The sequence below is a fragment of the Zalophus californianus genome, chromosome 14 (genome assembly GCF_009762305.2).
Source record: "Zalophus californianus isolate mZalCal1 chromosome 14, mZalCal1.pri.v2, whole genome shotgun sequence".
Classification (NCBI taxonomy): Eukaryota; Metazoa; Chordata; class Mammalia; order Carnivora; family Otariidae; genus Zalophus; species Zalophus californianus.
In genome coordinates this window covers 39,628,971-39,655,727 of record NC_045608.1, presented here as the reverse complement: position 1 = coordinate 39,655,727, position 26,757 = coordinate 39,628,971, and positions in this window count along the sequence as shown.

Genomic DNA, 26,757 nt, shown 5'->3' with positions numbered 1-26,757 from the left:
TTTCACTAGCTTTTGGAGATGTATCTTGAAAGAAGTTGCTGTGGCCAATGTCAAGGAATGCCTATGTTCTCCTCTAGGATTTTGATGGATTCCTGTCTCACATTGAGGTCTTTCATCCATTTTGAATTTATTTTTGTGTATGGTGTTGAAGAATGGTCAAATTTCATTCTTCTGCATGTGGCTGTCCAATTTTTCCAGCACCATTTATTGAAGAGGCTATCTTTTTTTCTTCCATTGCATGTTTTTTTCCTGCTTTGTCAAAGATTATTTGACCATAGAGTTGAGGGTTCATATCTGGGTTCTCTATTCTGTTCCATTGGTCTATATGTCTGTTTTTGTGCCAGTACCATGCTGTCTTGGTGATCACAGCTTTGTAATATAGCTTGAAATCGGGCAACGTGATGCCCTCAGCTTTGTTTTTCCTTTTCAACATTTCCTTGGCGATTCAAGGTCTTTTATGATTCCATACAAATTTTAGGACTGTTTGTTCCAGCTCTTTGAAAAATGTCACTGGAAATTTGATTGGCATGGCATTGAAGGTATAGATTTCTCTGGGTAGCATAGACATTTTAACAATGATCCATGAGCATGGAATATTTTTCCATCTTTTTGTGTCTTCTTCAATTTCTTTCATGAGTGTTCTGTAGTTCCTAGAGTATAGATCCTTTACCTCTTTGGTTAGGTTTATTCCGAGGTATCTTATGGTTTTTGGTGCTATTGTAAATGGAATCGCTTCTCTAATTTCTCTTTCTACAGTTGCGTTGTTAGTGTATAAGAAAGCAACTGATTTCTGTGCATTGATTTTGTATCCTGCCACATTACTGAATTGCTATATGAGTTCTAGTAATTTGGGGGTGGAGTCTTTTGGGTTTTCCACATGAAGTATCATGTTGTCTGCGAAAAGAGAGAGTTTGACTTCTTCTTTGCCAATTTGAATACTTTTATTTCCTTTTGTTGTCTGATTGCTGTTGCTAGGACCTCTAGTACTATGTTGAACAATAGTGGCGAAAGTGGGCATCCTTGACGTGTTTCTGATCTTGAGGGAAAGGCTCTCAGCTTTTCCCCATTGAGGATGATATTTGCTGTGGGTTTTTCATAGATGGATTTTATGAACTTGAGAATGTTCCCTCTATCCCTATACTCTGAAGAGTTTTAATCAGGAAAGGATGTATTTTGTCAAATGCTTTTTCTGCATCAATTGAGAGGACCATATGGTTCTTCTCCCTCCTCTTATTAATGTGTTCTATCACATTGATTGATTTGTGAATGTTGAACCACCCTTGCAACCCGGGGTTGAATCCAACTTGGGCGTGGTGGATGGTCCTTTTAATGTATTGCTGGATCCTATTAGCTGGGATTTTGTTGAGGATTTTGGAATCCATATTCATCAGGGATCTCAGTCTGAAATTCTCCTTTTTGATGGGGTCTTTGCCTGGTTTGGGGATTAAGGTAATGCTGGCCTCATAGAATGAGTTTGGAAGTTTTCCTTCTGTTTCTGTTTTTTGAAACAGCTTCAGTAGGATAGGTATTATTTCTTCTTTGAATGTTTGGTAGAATTCCCCAGGGAATCCATCAGGCCCTGGACTCTTGTTTTTTGGGAGGTTTCTGATCACTGCTTCAATCTCGGTACTGGTTATTGGCCTATTCAGGTTGTCAATTTCTTCCTGTTTCAGTCTTGGCAGCTTATAGGTTTCCAGGAAGGCTTCCATTTTATCCAGATTGCTCAGTTTATTGGCATATAGTTGTTGATAATAATTTCTAATAATTGTTTCTATTTCCTTGGTGTTAGTCATGATCTCTCCCCTTTCATTCATAATTTTATTAATTTGGGTCCTTTCTCTTTTCTTTTGGATAAACCCAGCCAGTGGTTTATCAATCTTATTAATTCTTTCAAAGAACCAGCTTCTAGTTTCATTGATCTGATCTACTGTGTTTCTGGTTTCTAATTCATTGATTTATGCTCTAATTTTAATTATTTATTTTCTAATGTATGGCTTAGGTATCATTTGTTGCTTTTTCTCTAGTTCTTTAAGGTGTAGAGTTAGTTGGTGAATTTTGGATTTTTCTATTTTTTTGAGTGAGGCTTGGATGGCTATGTATTTCCCCCTCAGGACCGCCTTTGCAGTATCCCATAGGTTTTGGACCAATGTGTTTTCATTCTCATTGATTTCCATGAATTGTTTAAGTTCTTCTTTGATTTTCTGGTTGACCCAAACAGAACAGAGTGGTCTTTAGCTTCCAAGTGTTTGAATTTCTTCCAATTTTTTCCTTGTGATTGAGTTCCAGTTTTAAAGCATTGTGGTCTGAGAATATGCAGGCAATAATCTCAATCTTTTGGTATAGGTTGAGACCTGATTTTTGACCCAGTATGTGGTCTAGTCTGGAGAAAGTTTCATGTGCGCTCCAGAGGAATGAGTGTTCTGTTGTTTTAGGGTGGAATGTTCTGTATATATCTATGAGGTCCATCTGGTCTAGTGTATCATTCAAAGCTCTTGTTTCTTTGTTGATTTTCTGCTTAGATGATCTGTCCATTGCTGAGAGTGGAGTATTGAGATCTCCTACAATTAAGGTATTGTTATCAATAGGACTCTTTATTTTGGTTAACAGTTGGCTTATGTAGATGGCTGCTCCCATGTTGGGGGCATAGATATTTACAATTGTTAGATCTTCTTGTTGGATAGACCCTTTAAGAATGATATAGTGTCCTTCTGTGTCTCTATTACAGACTTTAGTTTAAAATCTAATTTGTCTGTTCTAAGAATTGCTACCCCAGCTTTCTTTTGAGGTCTGCTGGCATGGAAGATGGATCTCCATCCGTTCACTTTCAGTCTGGATGTATCTTTAGTTCAAAATGAGTCTCTTGTAGGCAGCATATGGATGGGTCTTGTCTTTTTATCCAATCTGCAACCCTGTGCTGTTTTATGGGAGTATTTAGGCTGTTCATGTTGAGAGTGATTATTGAAAGATATGAATTAATTGTCAACATGTTGCCTGTGAAGACCTTGTTTTTATAGATTGTCCCTGTAAATTTCTGTTGCATATCACTCTTGGGGTCTTTCTCCTTTTATAGAACCCCCTTAATATTTCTTGCAGGGCGGGCTTAGTGGTCACATATTCTTTCAGTTTCTGCCGGTCTTGGAAGCTCTGCATCTCTCCATCCATTCTAAATGACAGCCTTGCCAGATAAAGTATTCTTGGCTGCATGTTCTTCTCATTTAGTACCCTGAATATGTCTTGCCAGGCCTTTCTGGCTTGCCAGGTCTCTGTGGATAGGTCTGACGTTATTCTGATGTTCCTCCCTCTGTATATAAGTAATCTCTTGCCCCTAACTGCCCTTAAGATGGTTTCCTTGGTTCTAAGATTTGCAAGTTTTACTATTACATGCCGGGGTGTTGGTCTGTTTTCCTTGATCTTGGGAGGGGTCCTCTCTGCCTCTAGGACACGAATGTTTGTTTCATTCCCCAGATTAGGGAAGTTCTCAGCTACGATTTGTTCAAATACATCTTCTAGTCCTCTCTCTCTCTCCACTCCCTCCAGGATTCCAATTATTCTGACATTGGAATACTTCATGGTGTCACTTATTTCTCTGATTCTATTTTCATGGATTCTGAGTTGTTTTTCCCTGGCCTCCTCTTTTCCCTTTTTATCTATTATATTGTTTTCCTTCCAGGTTTCTTTTTCATTCTTCTGCCTCACTTACCCTAACTGTTAGATTGATTATCTAGATTGAATTGGATCCCATTGATAGCATTTTTAAGTTCTGCCAATTCAGCTTTCATTTCTGCTCATAGAGATTTTATGTTGCCATTAATTGATTTCTCCATTCTAGCTATTGTCTTCACAATTGCTAGCCTGAATTCCATCTCTAACATCTTGGTTATATCTGCATCCATTTGTAAATCTGTAGCATAAGTCATAATCTCTGAGTCTTTTCTATTTTGGGGGTTCCTCCTCCTAGTCATTCTGTTGATGGGTGGTTGAGGGAATGTATAGAGTCCAAATTATTGACCAGAACCCAAGCAAGATGCACCTGTTTTCTAGGGTCCTTAGGGTTGCTGGCCTCTTGTTTTCCCAGCCTCTCTTCTGGGGGAGGGGCTTGCCGTGCTGTTAGTTAGGCAACCCTGTTTGGGCAGAGTTGCCCTGCCCCCCTGTGGCAGGGGATGGGCTCAGTGGGAATCAGTTTTGGGAGGCTTTTGTTCTCTGGCGGCTTTCCCTGGCGGCTTTCTTCATCTCTTCTGAGAGTCAGAGTAGAAGAGACCGTTTCCAACCCTCTGCCTCAGAGTAGACAGATCGCAGTCTGTTCTTCAGTGAGCTCTCTAGGCCACAATGTCTCCATTTCTGTCAGTGCTGTTATAAACTGCAGCGTCCTGCATTGTGCACCCCTCCGCAGTGCTCCCAGTTCTGCCTCCAGGTCGGAGCATGTCTCTGCCCTTTGTGCTTCTAAAACTGCCAGCCGCTCCCAGTTCGAGCGTGTGACCTTGCCTCTACAGGTTTCCACCCCGGGGGCTGCCCTAAAGTCCTTTCCCCGCTGCTACCAGTCTGCGAGTCTGTGCCCCGTCCCTAGAGCGCGAGGCTGTTGCTCACCAGTGGTGTAGGATCCCCATGGCCAGGCTCCCTCCCGCTGCCATTTATCTTCCGATATCTGCCCATGGAATCACAGTTCCCTGCTTTGTACCTCGAAACCAACCGCCCGCGATATTCTGTTTGTAGAGATCCAAATCTTCTTACATCTCAGGCTGATTTCGTGGGTGCTCAGAGTGGTCTGGTAGATATCCAGCTCAGTTCTGGGGACGAGTTGAAATAGGGTCCCCTACTCCTCCGCCATCTTTTCTTCCTCTTTTTGTTTGTTTTGAATATTCTTTTTTTAAAGATTTATTTATTTGAGAGAGAGCACAAGTGGGGAGGAGGGGCTGAGGGAGAGGAAGACAAGCAGACTCCCCGCTGAGCAGGGAGCCTGATGCAGGGCCCAATCCCAGGACCCCAAGAAGAGCTGGAGGCTCAACCAACTGAACCACCCAGGTGACCTTGTTTTTAATATTCTTAATGGCATCTAGAATGATGCCTTCCCAGAAGGTTTTCAGTTGGCTTTGCCAGATCCATCAGAGGAATCACTGTGTATGGCAGCTATAGACTTATAAAATGTCTCTTAAATCGTAAGACCTGCCAGTTTAAATGACTCCTTAATCCAGGGGCTGTAGAATGGATGTTATGTTAGCAGGCATGAAAGCATTCATCTTACCATACATCTCCATCAGAGCTCTTGGGTGGCCAGGTGCATTGTCAACGAGCAGTAATATTTTGAAATGAATCTTTTTTTTAATGCAGGTCTCCAAGGTGGGCTAAAGATATTCAGTAAACCATGTTGTAAACAGATGTGCTGTCACCCAGGCTTTGTTGTTCCATTACAGAGCACAGGCAGAATAGATTTAGCATAATTCTTAATGGCCTTAGGATTTTAGGAATGGTAAATGATCATCGGTTTCAACCTAAAGTCACCAGCCACATTAGCCTCTAACAAGATTGTTGGCCTGTTCTTTGAAACTTTGAAGCCAGGCATTGACTTCTCCTCTCTAACTATGAAAAGACTAGACAGCATTGTCTGCAGAAGGCTGTCTCATCTACATGGGAAATCTTGTTTAGTGTAGCCACCTTCATTAATTATCTTAACCTTATCTTCTGGATAACTTGTTGCTTCTCCTTGCACTTTGATGCAATGGAGATGGCTTCTTTCCTTAAATCTCTCCTGGTCTCAAACTTTTCTTCTACATCTTCCCCACTTCTCTCTGCCTTCACAGATTTGAAAGAGTCAGGGTCTTGCTCTGGATTAGGCTTTGGTTTAAAGGAATATTGTGGCTTATTTGATCTTCTATCCAAATGAATAAAACTTTCCCCATACAGCAATGAGTCTTTTGCTTTCTTATTATTAATGTGTTCATTAGAATAGCACTTTTAATTTCCTTCAAGAACTTTCCCTCTGCATTCACAACTTGGCTGTTTGGCACAAAAGGCCAGGTTTCAGTCTATCTCAGCTTCCAAAATACCTCCCCAGTAGCTTAATCATTTCCAGCTTTTGATTTAAAGTAAGATATGTGTAACTCTTCTTTTCATATGAACACTTAGAATCCATTGTAGGATTATTAGCTGGATTAACTTCAGTAGGGAGGAAAGACAGAGAGGAAAAAGACATGGGGAAATGGCTGGTCAGTGGAGGAGTCACAACACATACAACATCTATCAATTAAGCTTGCTGTCTTATATGAGTGTAGTTTGTGACACCCCAAAACAATTAGAATAGTAACATCAAAGATAACTGATCACAGATCACCATAACAAATATAATAATGAAAAATCTTGAAATATTACAAGAATTATCAAAATATGACAAAGGGACAGAAAGTGAGTAAATGCTATTGGGAAAATGGCACTGATAGACTTGTTCAATGCAGGGTTGCCATGAACCTTCAATTTGTAAAAACAAAACAAAACAAAACAAAAACCATACAAAAACACATACAGAAAAACAAAACAAAACAAAAACACAGTATCTGAGAAGCACAATATAATGAGGTATGCGTATAGAACAGTAAACTCAAAATGGATCATAGAACCAAATATAAAACTTAAAACTGTAAAACTTCTAGAAGAAAATGCCAGATAAAATATTTGGTATCTTGAATTAGGTGAAAAATTCTTAGTTATGACATCAAAAACACAACCCAAAAAATTTTATAAATTGGACTTCTTCAAAATTTAAAACTTTTGCTCTGTAAAAGATACTATCATGTGAAGGAAAACACAATGCACAGCCCTGGAGAAATTTTTTGCACATCACATATCTGACAAAGGAACTGTGTTTAGAATACATGAAGAACACTTATACACAATAATAAGAAACAAACCGATTACAAGCTGAGTAAAATGTTTGAACAGGACACTTCACTAAAGAAGATATACAGAGGAGTGATGTTGGCATCTTGGTCAAGTGAGTCATTTCCCTTCTTTCTCCTTCAATTTACAACCACTAGGACATCTAAAACCCAATAAAGATTTCCCTACGCGGCATACCAGGACACCGAGATTCATACATCTATTTATCTGAGGGTGGATGGACTGGACTCACTGGAGCTGGCAGATTTGGGGGGAAAGAGTGGCAGAACCGTGGGGCTATTGTGGTGCATGTGACTCTCCATGGTTCTGGGAGCAGTGCGGCACCCAGGATCCTAGTGATCCCAGCAACCCCAGCAGTGGTAGTGGTACCTGTGACCCTAGGAGCGCTGATTGCACCGGGACCCCCCCTTAGAAAGTGTATATTCCTAAATATAGCCATGGGACAGCTCAGTTAAAAGAAACTAAAAACCTGTGCTATATCACCACTTGCTGGAACACAAAAGAAAGACCTCTAATTTCCAAACTGTTGAACAAAGTAAACAAAGTCAAAGTAAACAAAACTTTACCTAAATAAGAAAGGTGTTCACTACTTCAAAGCACCCGCAGAGTCACATCTCATAAAACACCATGAAAAATCATAATATGGTATCATGGGAAGAAAATAACAATTCCCCAGCAACCAAACTCAAAGTCACAAAAAATTGCAGTCTAACTTAAAGTCAAAAGAGCTAATATGAAGAAATTCAATAAACTATAAGAAAACTCAGAAAGGAAATTTAATGAACTCAGGAATAAAATTAATAAACAGAAGGAGTATTTCACCAGAGTATTTGAAATTCTGGAAAAAAAAATTCTGGAGCAGAAGAGCTCAATAAATGAGATGAAGAATACCTTGGAAGTGGAACAGATCAGATGGAAGAGAGAGTAAGTGACCAGGAGGACAGGAATATAGAAATGATTTAGTTGGAAGAGGAGAACTAATATTTTTAAAAAGTGAAGAAGCACATCTTCTTTATCCATTCATCTGTTGAAGGACATCTCAGATCCTTCTGCAGTTTGATTATTGTGGACATTGCTGCTATAAACATTGGGGTGCATGTGCCCTTTCTTTTCACTACATCTATATCTTTGCGGTAAATACCCAGCAGTACAATTGTTGGTCATAGGGTAGCTCTATTTTTAACCACCATTTGCACTGACATGGAAGGAACTGGAGGGGATTATGCTAAGTGAAATAAGTCAAGCAGAGAAAGACAAGTATCATATGGTTTCACTCATATGTGGAACATATGGAATAGAACAGAGGACATTAGGGGAAGGAAGGGAAAACTGAAGGGGGGGATTCAGACGCAGTTATGAAACATGAGAGACTATGGACTCTGAGAAACAATCTGAAGGTTTCAGATGGGAGGCATGGGGGAATGGGGTAGCCGGGTGATGGGTATTAAGGAGGGCACATGTTGTAATGAGCACTGAGTGTTATAGGCAAATGATGAGTCATTGAACACTACATCAAAAATTAATGATGTACTGTATGGTGACTAACATAATAATAATAAAAAAGAAGTGGTAAAAAAAATAAAAGTGAAAAAGCCCTAGGTACCTGGGTGGCTCAGTTGGTTAAGCATCTGACTTGATCTCAGCTCAGGTCTTGATCTCGGTCATGAGTTCAAGTCCCACACTGGGCTCCCTGCTGGGCATGGAGCCTACTTAAAAAAAAAAAAAAAAAGTGAAGAAACCCTACAAGAGCTGTCAGACTCTATTAGGAAAGCCAACATAAGAATAATGAGTATACCAAAAGGAGAAGAGGAGAAAGGCAGAGAGGTTATTTAAAAAAATAATTGCCGAGAATTTCTCAAACTTGGGGAAACAACTAGACATATAATTCCTTAAAGCTAATAGATTACTTTACCATCTCAGTGCAAGAAGACCCTCTCCAAGACACATGATAATGAAGCTGTAAAAGCCAATGACAAAGAAAGAATCTTAAAGGCAGCCAGGGGAAAAAAGAAAGTCCTATAAAAGAACCCCCATTAGACTATCAGCAAATTTTTCAGCAGAAACTCTACAGACCAGGAGACAGTGGAATGATGCATTCAAGTATTGAAAAAAAAAATTATCTGCCAAGAATACTCTATCCTGCAAAGTTTTCCCTCAGATGTGAAGGAGATAAAAGGCTTTCCCAGACAAACAAAAATGAGGGAGTTCACCATCACTAGACCTGTCTTACAAAAAATGTTGAGAGGAGTTCTACTTGAAACAAAAAGACAAAGTACACAAAGCTTTGAGTGTAGTTATAAATAGAATCAGAAAATTTTAACCCTATTTTAGAATAAGTTGTTAAACAATTACAGCATAATGGATAAAGGAGAAAATAACATTAATATAACTAATGATACTACAGTTTGGTAATAAACTCAGCATAAAAAGTAATAATTGTACAATAAAAACATGAAAGGGGAAGGATAAATGACAAAACTTGTATCGGCAAATGAAGGCAAATGGCTATCAGCAGAAAAAGGACTATTTTATCTAAGAGATGTTTATTCAAACCTCATGGTAACCATAAAACAAAAATCTAGAGGAAGAGGACAAAACATTAAAAAGAGGAAATAGAGCAAATCATCATAGCAAACCACCAGCCTAAAAAGGCAAACAGAAACACAGAGAAAAAGAAAAAAATGGAGATACAAAACAACCAGAAAACAAAAGATAAAATGACAATAGTAAGTCCTTATATATCAATAATTTCACTAAATCTAAATAAATTGAATTCACCAATCAATAGCCACAGAGTGGCTGTGTGGACTAAAAAACAAGATCCAACTATATGCTTCCTTCAAAAGATTCATCTTGGCTGCAAGGACATACACTCAAAATGAAGAGTGGAAAATGATACTCCAAGCAAATGGTAACCAAGAGAAAGCAGATATAAGCCATACTTAAACAAAATAGACCCTCAAGCCAAAAATGATAACAAGAAATAAAGCAGGTCATGATATAATAATAAAGGGGTCAATATATCAAGAAGATATAACAATCATAAATATATATGCTCTCAACATCTGAGCACTAAAATATATCAAGCAAATACTAACAGATCTTAAGGAAGAAATAGACAACAATATTATAATAATAGGGGACTTCAGTACCCCACTATCAACAATGGATAGATTGTTTACACAGAAAATCAGCAAGGAAACATTAAAATTAAGCCACGCTTTAGAACAAATGGACTTAACAGACACATATGGAACATGCCATCCAATAGCAGCAGAATGCACATTATACTCAAGTGCACATGGAACATTCTTCAAGATAGATCATATCATGGTCCTAAAACTAATCATAGCAAATTTGAGATTTAAATCATACCAACTGTTTTCTCTGACTACAATGGTGAGAAATAACATATCAACAAGAAGAAAGAGAGTAGATCTTCAAATACATGGAAATTTTAAAACACACTTTGAAGCAAACAATAGATCAAAAAAGAAACCAAAAGGGAAATAAAAAGTTATCTCAAAACAAATAAAATGAGAATACAACATATCAAATTTTGTGGGATGCTGCAAAAGCAGTTCTCAGAGGAAAGTTTATAGCAATAAAGCATATATTAAGAAATTAGATCTCAAATAAACAACTTATATTTGCATCTTAAGGAACTAGAAAGAGGAAAAAAATAAGGCCAAAGTTAGAAGAAAGACAGAAAAAGAATCAAAGTAGGAATAAATGAAATAGAGACCAGAAAAACAATAGAAAGAATCAATAAAACTAGAATATTGTTCTTTGAAAAGATAAACAAAATTGAGAAACTTTTATCTAGACTAAGAAAAAGAGAAGACTCAAATTTAGAAATGAAAGGAGATATTACAACCGATACTACAGAAATACAGAAAATTTTAGGAGACTACTATGAACAGTTACATGCCAACAAATTACATAACCTAGAAAAAAAGAGATACATTTCTACAAACACAAACCTACCAAGACTGAATCAGGAAGAAACAGAAAATCTGAATAGACCAATAATGAGTTAACAAATTGATTCACTAGTCAAAAACTTCTTATCATAGAAAACTTCAGGGTTAGATACCTTCACTGGTGAATTCTACTAAACATTTAAAGAAGAATTAACACCAATCCTCCTCAACCTCTTCCATAGTATTGAGAAAGAGGAAACTCACTCTTCTTCCTTTCCCCTCCCCTTTCACTGTCCCCTCCCCTCCCCTTCCCTTTTTCCCTTTTTCCCTTTTTTCATTTTAATTCCAGTGTAGTTAACATAGTGTTATATTAGTTTCATGAATACAATATAGTGATTCAACAATTCCATATATTGTGTTCAGTGCTCATCGAGAGAAGTGAACGCTTCACCTATTTCAAACTTATTCTATGAAGTCAGCATTACCTTGATACCAAAACCAGATAAGAATACCACAAGAAAACTATAGACCAATGTCCCTGATGAATACAGATATAAAAATTCTCAATGAAATATTAGCAAATTGTATTCAAGAACACATTAAAAGGATTTTGTACCATGACCAAGTGAGATTTATGACAGTTCAACATATGCAAATCAACAAATGCAGGTCATTACATCAATAAATGAAAGATAAAAATTACCTGATCATCTTGCTAGACACAGAAAAAGCAGTTGACAAGATACAGCATCTTTTTTATGATAAAAACACTTCACAGATTAGTATAGAAGCAACATACTTCAACATAATAAAGGCCATATATGACAAACCCATAGTTAACATTATACTCAATGGAGAAAAATCAAAAAGGTTTCCTTTGAGATTGGGAATAAGACAAGGTTGCCTGGTCTTACCACTCCTATTCAATAAAGTAGTGGAAATCCTAGCTAGAGCAACTAGCCAAACAAAGAAATAAAAGACATCCAAAAGGAAGGAAAAAGTAAAACTGTTGTTATTTGTTGACCATATGATCTTATATATAGAAGAACCCAAAGAGTCAATACAAAAATTACTGGAATTAATTAATGATTTCAGTAAAATGACAGATTACAGAATCTACTTACAGAAATCAGAGGCATTCTTTTACACTAATAATGAAGCATGAAAGAAAGAAGAAAGAAAAAGAAAGGAAGGAAGGAAGGAAGGAAGGAGGAAGGAAGGAAGGAAGGAAGGAAAGAAGGAAGGAAGGAAGGAACGGAAGAAGAAGAAAGAAGGAAGAAGAAAGAAAAAGAAAGAAGAAAGAAAGAAGAAGAAAGAAAGAAAGGAAAGAAGAAAAGGAAAGAAGAAGAAGAAGAAAGAAAGAAAAGAAAGAAAGAGAAAGAAAGAAAGAAAGAAAGAAAGAAAAAAGAAGAAAGAAAGAAAGAAAAAGAAAGAAAGAAAGAAAGAAAGAAAGAAAGAAAGAAAGAAAGAAAGAAAGAAAGAAAGAAAGAAGAAAGAAAGAAGAAAGAAAGAAAGAAAGAAAGAAAGAAAAAAAAAAAAAAAAAAAAAAAAAAAAAAAAAAAAAAAAGAAAGAAAGAGAGAGAAAGAAAGAGAGAAAGAAAAAGAAAGAAAGAAAAAGAAAAGAAAGAAAAGCAAGCAAGCTATTTTAATCACAATAGCATCAAGAACAATAAAATACTTAGGAATAAATTTAACCAAGAAAGTAAAATATATGTACAGTCAAAACTACAAGACTATGCTGAAAGATATCAAAGACAAAAATAAATGGAAAGATATCTTTGTTCATGGATCAGAAGAATAAATATTGTTAAAATGGACATACTACCCAAAGCCATCTATTGATTCAATGTAGTCCGCATCAAAATACCAAAGTCATTCTTCACAGAAATATAAAAAATTCTAAAATTTGTGTGGAACCACAAAAGACTCCAAATAGCCAAAGAAATCCTGAGAAAAAGAACAAAGCCAAAAGTATTACACTTCCTGCTTTTAAACTCTACCCCAAACCATATTAATAAAAAGTTTGGTACTGTTACAAAAATAGACACATAGACCAATGGAACAGAAAAGAGCCTAGGATTAAATTCTGGCACATATGGGCCACTAATATTTCACAAGGGAGCCAAGAACACCTGGTGGGGGAAGGATGTTATCTTCAACAAATGGTGCTGGCAAAACTGGAGAGACATATGCAGAACAGTGTAATTGGATTCCTATCTCAAACCAATCACAAAAATTAACTCAAAATGGATCAAATACTTAAACATAGACTTGTTATCGTAAAGCTCTTAGAAGAAAACATAGAGAATAAGCTCATTGACATTGGTCTTGGCAATGATTTTTGGACGTGACTCCAAAAGCACAAACAACAAAAGCAAAAATCAGTAATGAGACTACATCAAACTCAAAAGTTTCTAAACAGCAAAATAAATAGTTTATTAAATAAAATAGCAGTCTACATAATGGGAGAAAATTTTTGCAAATCATATATTGAATAAGAGGTTAATATCCAAAATATATAAACAGTCTGATTAAATAGTGGGCAGAAAAACTAAGTAGACATTTTTCTAAAGAAGATATCAAAATGGCCAGCAGACATATGACAAGTTTTGAACATCACTAATTATCAGAGAGAAGCAAGTAAAAACCACAATGAAATATTACCTTACACCTGTTAGAATGGCTATTATCAAGAAGACAAAAGACAAGTACTGGTGAGGATGTGGTGAGAGTGGGACCCTTACACACTGTTGGTGAGAATGTAAATTAGTCCAGCCACTATGGGAAACAATATAGAGGTTCTTCAAAAAATTAAAAATAGATTTATCATATGAACCTGCAACTTCACTTTTGGATATATACCCAAAGGAAATTAAAACAGGAATTTAAGGAGATATATATACACACCTGTGTTTATCACAGCACTGTTCATTATAATCAAGATATAGAAAAAACCCAAATGCCTATCAATGATGAATGGGTAAAAAATATGATGTATCCAAAATATACAAAGAACTTATAAAACCCAACACCCCAAAACAAATAATCCAATTAAAAAATGGGCAGAGGACATGATCAGATATTTCTCCAAAGAGTATATCCAGATGGCTAACAGACACATGAAAAGATGTTCATCATCCTTATCATGAGGGAAACACAAATCAAAACTACAATGAGATATCACCTCACACCTATCAGAATGGCTAAAATCAACAACACAAGAAACAACATATGTTGGCAAGGATGTGGCGAAAAAGGAACACTCCTGCACTGTTGGTGGAAATGCAAACTGGTGCAGCCACTCTGGAAAGCAGTATGGGGTTTCCTCAAAAAGTTAAGAATAGAACTACCTTATGATCCAGCAATCACATTACTGGGTATTTACTCAAAGGATCCAATAACACTAATTAAAATGGATACATGTACCCTTATGTTTATAGCAGCATTATTTACAATAGCCAAATTATGGAAGCAGCCCAAATGTCCATCGAATGATGAATGGATAAAGAAGGATATATATATAAAATATATAATGGAATATTATTCAGACACTAAAAAGAATGAAATCTTGCCATTTGCAGCAATATGGATGGAGCTAGAGAGTATAATGCTAAGCAAAATAAGTCAGTCAGAGAAAGACAAATACCATCTGATTGCACTCATATGTGAAATTTAAGAAGCAAAACAAATGAGCAAAGGGTAAAAAAAGAGACAGAGAAATCAAGAAATAGACTCTTAATTATAGAGAACTGATGGTTACCAGAGGTGAGGGGAAGGGGGAGGGAGGAAAGGTATGGGTTAAATAGGAGGGCACTTGTGATAAGCACCAGGTGATGTATGGAAGTATTGAATCACTATATTGTACACCTGAAACTAATGTAACACTGTATGTTAACTAATTGGAATTTAAATAAAAACCTTAAAAAAGAGTCAAAAGAAGTTAAAAAAAAGATATGATGTATATACACAGTGAAATATTAGTCATACATGAGGAAGGTGGATATCCTGCCGTTTGTGATAATATGGATGTACCTTGAGCACATTATGCTGAGAAAAGTCAGAGAAAGACAAGTACTGTATAATATCACTCTTATGTGTAATCTAAAAAAAAAAACCTGTAAAAAAGACAGAGAGTAAAACGGTGGTTACCAGGGGAATGCGGAGGGGATAAGATGAATGGTGTTTAAGGGTACACACTTGTAATGAGTAGTAAATAAGCGGGAGAGATCTAATGCACAGTATAATGAATGTATACAACAATATTATACTATAATGATATAAGTTTTGTTTTAATGGCAATTATATTACATACATAAATATATCAATGCAACACACTACACATTAAATTTGTAAAATGTAACACGTTAAATTTATCAAATTAAAAAAATGTACAGATTGTAAATTAGCCCATGAATAAAAGTTCAATATCATTAGTCATGAGCGGTATCAATGGTACACCATCAAAATGCCCAATATTAAAAACAGTGTACAGTACCAAATACTGGTGAGGATATGGAACAACTGGAACTTTCATGCATGGCTGGCAGGAATGCAAAATGTTATAGCACTTTAGAAAAGAGTGCAGTAGTTTCTTATTTATTCAAACACATAATTACTATACACAGAGCAAAATTCCTCTTAGGTGATTATCCAAATGAAATGAAAACCTATGTTCATACAACAGTCTATGTGTGAATGTTTATAGTGGCTTCATTTATAATCATCCAAAACTAGAAATAATCCAATGTCCTTTTAACTGGTGAAAGGGTAAACAAACTGTGGTACACCCACAGAGTGGAATGTTATTCGGTAGGAAGAATAAAGAACTATTGATACAACACAATAAATCCCAGAGGCATTATGCTAAGTGAAAGAAGCTAGATTCAAACTTTGCACATGGTATGATTTTATTTATATGACAAATTCATAGGAAAGAGTTTCCACATCAGGGGTTCCCAGGGGTTTTAGATATGGGGAGGAGTTGACTGAAAAAAGGCATCACAGGAGTATTTGGGGACAACAGAAGAGTTTTGTATCCTGTCTGTCTTACTTACACTTTTGTCAAAATTCATAGAATTGTACACTAAAGTAAATTCTACTGTGTGGAAATTAAAAGCACAGTATCAAAGTCAGTGAGGACAAAGATAAGAAACCCCATAAAGTGTTTTTGGTTTGGTTTAAAAAATTCAAACAAAATTAAAGAGATCCATAAAATGTAGACAGAGATGGATACTAAAATTACATACATATATAAATCCCTATGAACTCTTATAACACTAATAATTAATAAATATCCTAACATCTGAGAGAGAGAGACAGAGACAGAAATGCACACACAAAGATAGAAAGAGACAGAGTACATAAATTCTACAAAACATTCAAAATCTACAGCAAATTTACAAACATTTAATCTACAATTCTATACCTGATCAAATTGTTACTCAGTTTTAGGTGCAAAATAAAGACAATGTAATTCTTGCAGCAACAAAGTTCACTTTAAAAATATGGATTTATTAATTATTATTTATCATCATCATCATCATCATCATTTAGAGAGAGAGAGCAGGAGAGTGGAAAGACAGAGGGAGAGGGAATCTTGAGCAGGATCCATGCCCAGCACTGAGCTTGACATAGGGCTCCATCTCAGGACCCTGAGATCACGAGCCTGAGATCATGACCTGAGCTGAAATCAAGAGTTGATTGCTTAGCTAATTTAGCCACCCGGGCACCCCAAGGAAGCTTACTTTTGATGGACCCTTTCTGAGGAAATTTTTGATATTGTATTCCAGCAAAACAAGGATAATAATCAAGAAAGAGGAACAATGCAGCAGAGTTAGGAATGTGATGGAACAAACCCTGGGATGACTCATCTTTATAAGCCTAGAAAGTCATTGGTTCAAATTAGAGCTCAAAGTTAATGGACTTTGAATGAATGCAGAATGTTACATTTCGTTAAAAAGAATGGGATAAATTCCAATTAATATGTGAAATAAACAGGGAACTGGAAATTCTTAGTGTTATGTTGAGGATTGCACATATTTATTCTCTCAGGCAAAAAAGGTATGAAAAATGAGAAATCCTAGGAAAAATAAGGAACTGTAATAAAAACCCATGGTTTATTGATGAAACAAAATGGAGTACAGCACCATTTCCTGCAATTGAAGAAGTATACAAAAAATACATTCAAGCAACATTCTTCTCAAATGGATCCTGGGTATGTGACATGGGGCATGCAGGGATTAAAATACTATCTTAAACCAGTATGTCGTTCTTTTTGGTACACAGCTGTAATTACATAATACTCTTTACCAACATTTAAGAATCAACTTATATAATATTTTATTATAGCTACAGAAGAACATATGATGTTATCACTATTGCTATTGTAAAGAAAAAGCTATACCTGACAGAATTTGGAAGGTGGATGTGAGGGAGATGAAGAAGAAAAGTTGGAGAGCTAGTGTCTTCAACTAAAGGACGGACTGTCTCAAATTGCTGAATCAAGATGTGTAGAATATTCCATGCAAATAAGAGTCAAAAGAAAGCTAAGGTAGCTACACTTACCTCAGACAAAATAGACTTTAAGTTAAAGAATGTATAATGTTAAAGGGATAATCCAACAAGAGGACATTTGTAAATATCTATGCACCCAATATACATAAAACAAGTATTAACAGACCTAAAAGGAGAAACAGACAGAAAATACAGTAATAGTAGGGGACTTTAATACCTGACTTTCACCCGTGGATAGAGCATCCAGACAGAAAATCAATAAGGAAACATTGATCTTAAACAGCATGTTAGACCAGATGAACTTACCAGATAGATATAGACAATTCCATCTAAATGGAACAGAATATACATTCTTTTTAAGTGCACATGATATTTTGGATATGACACCAATAGCAAAGGCAATCAAAACCAAAAATAAACAAGTGGACTACATCAAAATAAAAAGCTTCTGCACAACAAAGGAAACCATTCACAAAACAAAAAGGCAACCCACTAATTGGGAGAAAATTTTGCAAAGCATATATCTGATAAGAGGATAATATTCAAAATATACAATGAACTCACACAACTGAATAGAAAAAATTAACAATCCAATTAAAAAATGGACAGAGGATCTGAATAGACATTTTTCCCCCAAAAACATACAGATGGCCAGCAGTTACATGAAAAGGCACTCAATATCACTAATCATTAGGGAGATGCAAATAAAAACCACAATGAATATCACCTCACACCTGTTAGGATGGCTAGTAACAAAAACACAAGAAATAACAAGTGTTGCCAAGGATGTGAGAGAAAGGGAATCCTTGTGCACTGTTGGTGGGAAGAAATTAGAGCAACCACTTTGGAAAACAGTATGAAGTTTTCTCAAAAAATTAAAAATAAAACTGTCATATGATTTGGCAAATCTACCTCTGGGTGTTCATCAGAGGGAAATGAAAACCCCAACTCAGAAAGATATATGCATTTCCATGTTCACTGCAGCATTATTTGCAATAGACAAGATATGGAAGCAACCTGTGTGCATTGATGGATGAATTATAAAGAAAATGTGGTATGTATATGATGGAATATTATTCAGTCATAAAACGAAGCAAATCTTGTCATTTGTAACATCATGGATGGGCTGTGAGGTCATTTTGCTAAGAGAAATAAGTCGGACAGCAAAAGATAATTATCATATAATCTCACTTACATATGGAATCTAAAAAAGCTCAAACTTATAGATAGAGGGAACAGACTGGTCATTGCCCCATGAGGGTAGGGGATTGGCAAAATGGGTGGTCAAAAGATACAAACTTTGAGTTTAAAATAAGTAAATTCTGGGGATGTCATATACAGCGTGATCACTATAGTTAATAACAGTGTATTGTGTATTTGAAAGTTGCTAAGAGAATAAATCTTAAAAGTCTTCAACAAAGAAAAGAAAATTTAACTACTTATGATGACAGATGTTAATAGATTTGTGGTGATCATTTCTCAATATATACAAATATCAAATCATTATTTTGTACACCTGAAACTATATGTCAATTATATCTATATAAATATATATTATATATAAATATATCTCTATCTATATAGATATCTAAAAATATCTATATAAATATGGATATTTAAATTTATAAAACCAAGCAATGACTGAACAAAAACAATATAATGAATAAAATTGAAAATATTATGAGGCAGCTAGATGGGGATATGAAATGAGCTAATTCTTAATCATTCATAGGAGAATCAAAAATCTGTTTGATAAATCAAGAAATATCACTATATTATTAAGAGTTACAGTTTGGGGGAACCTGGGTGGTACTGTTGGTTGAGCATCTAACTCTTGGTTTGGCTCAGGCCATGATCTCAGGGTTATGGGACTGACTGAGCCCACAGCAGTCTCCTTGCTCTATAGGGGATTTACGGGAGTCTTCTCTCTCTGTCCCTCTGCCCCTTCCCCACTCTCATGCTCTTTCTCCCTTCCAATCTCGCTCTCTAAAATAAATAAATAAATAAATAAATAAATAAATAAATAAATAAATAATCTTTTTAAAAAAATGGAGTTACCAGTTTTAAGCACCAGAAGAATCATTGTAACAACTTCTAAAAATACTTACTTCCCAGTAGAAAGACTGGAGGTGGTAAGGAATGAGATGAATACCATAAATTATTTAATGTTATTTAATTTTTACTATGTGCATGTCTTACTTTGATACAAATAAGGGAAATAACAAACAAAATTGGCATTCTTTAAGTAAAAATGACATAGGAAGGAAATTATAATGATAGAAAAGATATTAAGTACAATTAAACATTGCTCCCTCACTCCCAAAATACATAGAGAAAACAGATATGATCTAATAGTGAGAAACCCTTAAATGGAATAATATTCAACAAGGATGAAACATTCTGAAATTAGTACAATCACAGTTATTCTAAATTGACAGGGAGCAAATCTTCTGAAAAAATAAAATGACAGATAAATGGATAAAGAAGATGTGATACACACACACACAGGAATATTACTTAGCCATCAAAAGAATGAAATTTTGCAATTTACAATGACGTGGATGGAACCAGAGGGTATTATGCTAAGCAAAATAAGTCAGAAAAGACAAATATCATATGATTTCACTCATATGTGGAATTTGAGAAACAAAACAGATGAATATGGGGAAGGGAAGGAAAAATAAGATGAAAACAGAGAGGGAGACAAACCATAAGAGACAACTATAGGGAACAAACTGCGGGCTGCTGGAGGGGAGATGGGTGGGGGGAGGGGCTAGCTGGGTGATGGGCATTAAGGAGGGCTTGTGATGTGATGAGCACTGGGTGTTGTATGCAACTGATGAATCACTAAATTCTACTTCTGAAACTAATAATATACTGTATGTTAATTAAATTGAACTTAAAAAAACAATAATAAAATGATTTCAAAGAGGATTTTCTGTTTAGCTTCAGTTTTGAAAATCACAATTTCAAATTTCTCTTGTTGAAAAGAGAAACCTACAACCAAGGATATCTCTGAAAACATGACCAACCTCCCTTCTTATGATCTTAGTATAAAGAATAGGACTTTAAAGCTTTTGGTATAAAGTATAGGATTTTATAAAACAAAATTGGAATAAAACAAAGACAGTCTAAGCACAATGCTTAGATGGCAAAATGTTACCAAACTACATGTCTTATTTTTGTTGTTACTATTTTTTTTAACCAGAGAGAAAGTTCTGTAATGTAATTCTTTAATTAAATTAAAACTTAATAAGAGAGATCTGAAGCCCTATGGAGGTGAGATACAGTGTGACAGCCTTAGGTACTTAAAATGTACTTAAAGTAAAATGTATTGAATAAACTTGCAGATACAATTAAGTATTGTAAATAAGCTTAAAAAAATCCTGGATATGGAGAGAAGTATTGGGTGAATTTAGTTGTACCAATCTCAATATATTTTTTAAAAGGGACTACAGAAAAGTTCTGATATTAAATATTGCCAAATTTTATTCAGTCCCCAGCAAAATTCTTCAAAGGATTATGAAAAAGATGATTCGGTAAATTCAGTAAGCCAAGAATCTGGTCACTGTTATAAATAAATACACATGCATAAGGAATAAATTCTCATAGGCTAACTTGTAACAAGATAGGATTATTGACTAGACCAGAAGCTTACAAATACTGGGAAGATATCTTGATTTTCAGCAATGCATGTAAATAAGTCACTGATATCCAGTAGCCAAGATTGAAAAATGAGAGCTATATTATAGTCCAATTAGTTGAAAACACATTTATTTGAACAATTTTATCCCAAGAGTGTTGACTAGTGCACTGTGTCAGTCACTGAGGATGACAAGCAGAAAAATCGATAGTGGCATAGAACAGGGTTCTCCCGTGTCCTTTTACAATTTTGTCACTAGATTGAATAAAGAACCCAAGTTGATTAAATCTGAAAATGGACGGTGCTCCAAGGAATGGCACCACATTACATTAACGAACTGATGATTTATGCAAAAAACCCAAAGCTTAATATAAGCTCAGTGTGAACCGAAAGTAAGCACGTTTCCTTTAAAATTGAATGTAAGATGTAATTTCATTAACAGACATACTAGCTTTTTGATCTGGGATGTTGAGCTTCTTCCTATTTCCAGCTCATCTCAGTCAATGGCTGAAGGGTTAGAATTCAGTCTGCTGGTTATATTTCAGGTTGTTTGGTAAGAAACTGGAATATGTCTAGAGTAGGACAAGCAGAATGATGCCAGAACTGGAACCCATATAATGAGACAGAAATAAAAGCACAGGAGCAGTTAGCCCAGAAGACAAAAGACTTGTTCATTTTGTATTTTAAGTGTCTAAGAGAGTTGTCAGCAAATGCTTATGGAAAGATTGAATCTGTTGTGTATAAAACAAGGTATATCCAAGAGCTTTTACATTCCTCTTTGATAAAGAGGTCTTTTTTATTTTAATATATAAATATGTCTCGTGTTTTTTTACTCCTCATCTTGATTTGAGACCTGCCCTTTTGTGATGTCTGGAACATGATTTCCTTCATCTTAGGACACTAAAAAGTGAGTCAAACCTTAGAAAAAAAGCTTTCCCCCCCCCTTCTTAAGAAACAGTCTCAGTGAGTGAACTTTCTGGACAAGTGACATCATGAAGAAATAGCTATATCCTTGTTCACATAAGATTATTCAGAGTTAACAGATTGGTCTTCAACTAAAACAAAGGTATTTGTCTGGTATTTGGATTTTCATGATTTTGTTTATATCCTTTGGTTTAACTATTTGGTTATTCTAAGTGATTCCCAGGTGCATCCACAAAAGCATGTTAATTTCATTACTTCTTTTATTAAGTATGAGCCTTGATCCACTGTTGTTGTTTTTTTTTTTTTCCAGGAGTGTTGATGGTGTAGAGAGAGAGGCAGGATGTTGTTGCTGTTGTGCGAGCAGCCTTTGAGATCATATTTCCTTTGTTTACTTTGATGATTTTTAAGAAAGTAAGGAAGAATGATATTAGGGCAGAGGTGGCAATATGGCTACTCCTTTTCAAAATTCCTCTGGTATACAGGGACTTCACCATAGTCTTTGAGTGAAATTTGTCCAATTCTAAATTGAAATTATATAACTGGTAGTAAGGTCCCAGCATACTCAACCTTCACATGTATGAGAATAAGAGCCATGTTCTATACCCTTCAAGTATCTGAAATCCTCTATCTAGGAAAAAAAAATCTCATTTTTGTCAACATCCTATATTCTTTATCTCAAATAATGGTGTCACTATCTACCCAGTTTCTCAAGCTCAAACCTGAGGAATAGTCCACTACTTTCCTCCTTTGCTTCACACATCTAATATGGGCACAATTCTTGCCCTCAGAAATGCTTTTGATAGTCCCTCCAATCTGCCACTGCTCTTACTTTCTAGTGACTTCAAGAGCCCCTTCCATTTGTCATATAAAATCCTTTATAATCTGACCCCAATAAATTCTACAAGTGCCCATTATATATGACCATATGCTCCAGTTACACAAAATTGATCACTATTTTAACAGAGACATATTTGAACATGGAACTGAAGGACTGTGGGATGAATAAGACTTAGCAAGGGATATATGAAGAATGAGAGAAGTCCCAATAGAACAAAACCTATTATGCATAGAAAACGGCGAGTCATTTTATATTGTTGAAGCACTGGAAGAAGCTGGAGATACAACTGGGGAAATACAAAGAAATTTGATTGAGGTAGGCCTCAGAGACGTTATTTTGTGAGATTTTAACTGGTGCATTTTAAGTGAGAGAGTAATAGGAGGGTTTGTAATTTGATGATATTATTCTTGTAACAAATACTTGAAAGCAATGAAGCCTGGAGGTTAGGAAACCATAATTCTGGTCCAGAATTGGAAGACAACTGTTGTCATACTAGAGGTTGAACAAAGGGATGGGTGATTGGGATATTAAAAAATTTGGCTCAACCATGGATATAGGTTTATTATGATAGAAAGTTAAAGTGTAAGGACAGCCTGTGTTCAGTCTGTGCTAAGTCCTAAATTTCTGTATTCTGTGACAAGGTGACTGGTGTATCATTGGCCAAGACTAAAAATGTGAGAGAAGGGCCCTGTAGTAGGGGAATATAAGCTCACTTTTGACTATCTTGATTTTTTAACGCCATTTGGACCTCTAGGAGAGAAAGCAGGGGATGAGGGGGTGACACTTAGATACCCAGGTTCACCACCACTGCCACCAGCTTCAGGGTAATTCTCTCCAATGGGGCTGCTCTGAGTAACTAAGGAAATCTGACCAATGCTTGCCAGTACCAGTTAAATAGGCACCTGTATACAATGTTCTTCATCTTTACCCATTCCTTCACATTCACTAATCTCTGTAATTCTGTACCTTTCAAAAAGTTTGATTTGGTCTGAAGTTTTATAGCTAGGTCAGATTCTACATACAAATTTTCCTCAAAACACATGTGAATAAGTACTTATAAGAACCTAACCTCTTTTTTATCAAGCTCTCATCTCAAATTCCCACTGCCACAGTTGATAGTCATAGCATAAGAGGAGAGACTTGTACATGGCATATGGTTTGCACTCCATAAATGTTACTAAATGAATATTTTACTGAAAAAAACCTGTATTTCTTTAACATTGTAGGCACACATATTAAACTCTTGAATGGAGAATAGATATTAAATTTTACTTCATTAACAGAAAAAAAAGGAAATTGATGTCGTGTCCTTCCTCCCCCTGTTAGTGAATGCATGAATTATTGCTACCAGCAACAGCACAGGCTTTTCTTAGCAACAGTTAATGCCATTAAATATATTGTTGTTAATAATTGTTTTAGAAACTGAAATTATCACCACATGTAATTGATAGACACCATTAAGGTAAGTGTTGTTTCTTACAATTGGTTCATGATTTACTTTGCATTGCAAATAATTTCATTAGCTGTTTTTGATTTCATAAAGATGTCTTTATTAATTTAAAAGCACATATAGCTATAATTTCTACTTTTAATCTATAAACAGCTTAATATGCCCCATCAGTGAGCATTTAAAACAAAACAAAAACCAAAAATTTTAAGTATAAATCACATATGCTTCTCAATACTTAATTGTAACGTGCTCCATTTTCTAAAAGTTTATTTTTGTACATGTCCATTTAGAATCTTTCTCATGCATGCTTGAGACACCTGACCCTTCTTTACTAACCTGTCATTGAAAATGCTGGTTGACTCCAAGAACTTACCTGTGACTCCTTGTTCTTCCTGGAGGAGATAATAGATTACCTCTTCCTCTAGTCTAGGTTGTTATTTGGATCACCACTTAGAGAATTTCACTCTGGCTTTTTGCTGTTGTCTTCCTCCCAGAACATCTCTCCCTTCATATAAAATAGGTCATGTGTGTCTACATTGGGGGGTCCCACTCCATCAGACCTCAGTTCTGGTAATTCATCTTGCATCTGCCCTTTAAAACTGAGTTCCTTATCTGTTGAAAGGAGTGAATGACAAGTTAATAGTTCATTTGGGCTTTCTGATACCCAACAACTGATTAACAGAAAACAACACAACGAATCTCAAGCTAATGTTTGGTAATTTATCTGACAAGTTTCCTTCTCTGACAACAAATCCTTAACACTATCAAAATCCTTCTTCTGATTTGCATACCTGAAGATACAGAGCAACTTCATATCTATCCTATGTTTTGGTGCATACTTTCTAGCTTTCTGGTGCTTCTTGTTCTACCATTATGGATGCTCAAGTAAAACAGTCAGTTTCTCACTCTCCTGGGAGCAAAGCAACTTGCACGTATATGGCATGGCCTTAGAAGTTTATTTAAGTTTTTAAAATCATTGAAAATATAGGTCAGTAATAGAATACCACTGATATAAGAAAAAGAAATTATTAGTGTTATGTTTATTTTGTTTTGTTTGGAGTTGTCTCTGGGGATAAAGGAGAAATTTGAAGATAGGAACCAATTAAACAAATAAAACCACTAAAATCATTATGCCAAGAAAAATAAGTCAGAGAAAGAAAAATACCAGATGATTTCACTCATATGTGGAATTTTTTTTTAATTTGAGAGAGAAAGTGAGTGGAGGGAGGGGGAGAGGGAGGATCTGGAGCAGACTCTGTGCTGAATGTAGAGCCTGCCACGGGACTCAATCCCATTATCCCGAGGTCATGACTTGAGCTGAAATCAAGAGTCTGACACTCAACCTACTGAGCCACCCAGGTGCCCCCACTCATATGTGGAATTTAAGAAACAAAACAGATGAACATAGGGGAAAGGGAAAAAAAAAAGAGAGAGGGAGGCAAAACATAAGAGACTCTTAACTATGGAGAACAAACTGATGATTGCTGGAGAGAAGGTGGGTGAGGGAATGGCTAAATTAGTGATGGGTAATAAGGAGGGCAGTTGTTGTGATGAGCACTGGGTGTTATATGTAAGTGATGAATCATTAAATTCTACTCCTGAAACTAATACTACACTATATATTAATTCATAAAATTTAAATAAAATCTTGAAATATAAAAAAAAAAATCACAAAAAATAAAACCAAACCGTGAGAGACTATGGACTTCGAGAAACACACTGAAGGTTTTAAGAGGGGAGGGGGTGGGGGGATGGGTTAGGCCAGTGATGGGTATTAAGGAGGGCATGTATTGTATGGAGCACTGGGTGTTATATGCAAACAATGAATCATGGAACACTACATCAAAAACTAATGATGTACTGTATGGTGACTAACATAACATAATAAAATAAAATAAAATTAAACAACCACAAAAATCATTTAAAGTGTAAAGAATACATCATTATCTCAACTCATATGAATTTTGCACTACCTTCCATAAAGGCAAATATCACAATAAGGTGAAATTAAGTTGAAAATAACTATTAGTGGTACAGATACTCAGAATTATTTTGGTGATCAAAATTAAATAATTTGGGATAACACATCAATGCTAATGTTTAATCTGTTGAAACCAATTCAATTTTAAGAAATTACTATTTTTTTCAGGACCTATTATTATTAATTACTGTGTGTAGTATTCTAGGAGATCAAAATCTAGAGGAAGAGAGTAAAGAATAAATTCAGTAAAGAATGATATAGTGTCAAGTGGAATAGGAACGTCTGTATTGGGTGCCTGGGTGGCTCAGTTGGTTAAGCGACTGCCTTTGGCTCAGGTCATGATCCTGGAGTCCCAGGATCAAGTCCTGCATTGGGCTCCCTCCTCAGCAGGGAGTCTGCTTCTCCCTCTGACCCTCCCCCCTCTCATGCCCTCTCTCTATCTCATTCTCTCTCTCAAATAATTAAAAATCTTAAGAAAAGAATGTTTGTATAAAGTCCTCTGTGCATCATCTAAAAAATTAACACAAAGTTAAAAAATAACCTATAGATAAGAGCTAAAACTGTAAAACTATTAGAGGCAAAACTAGGTGTGGATCT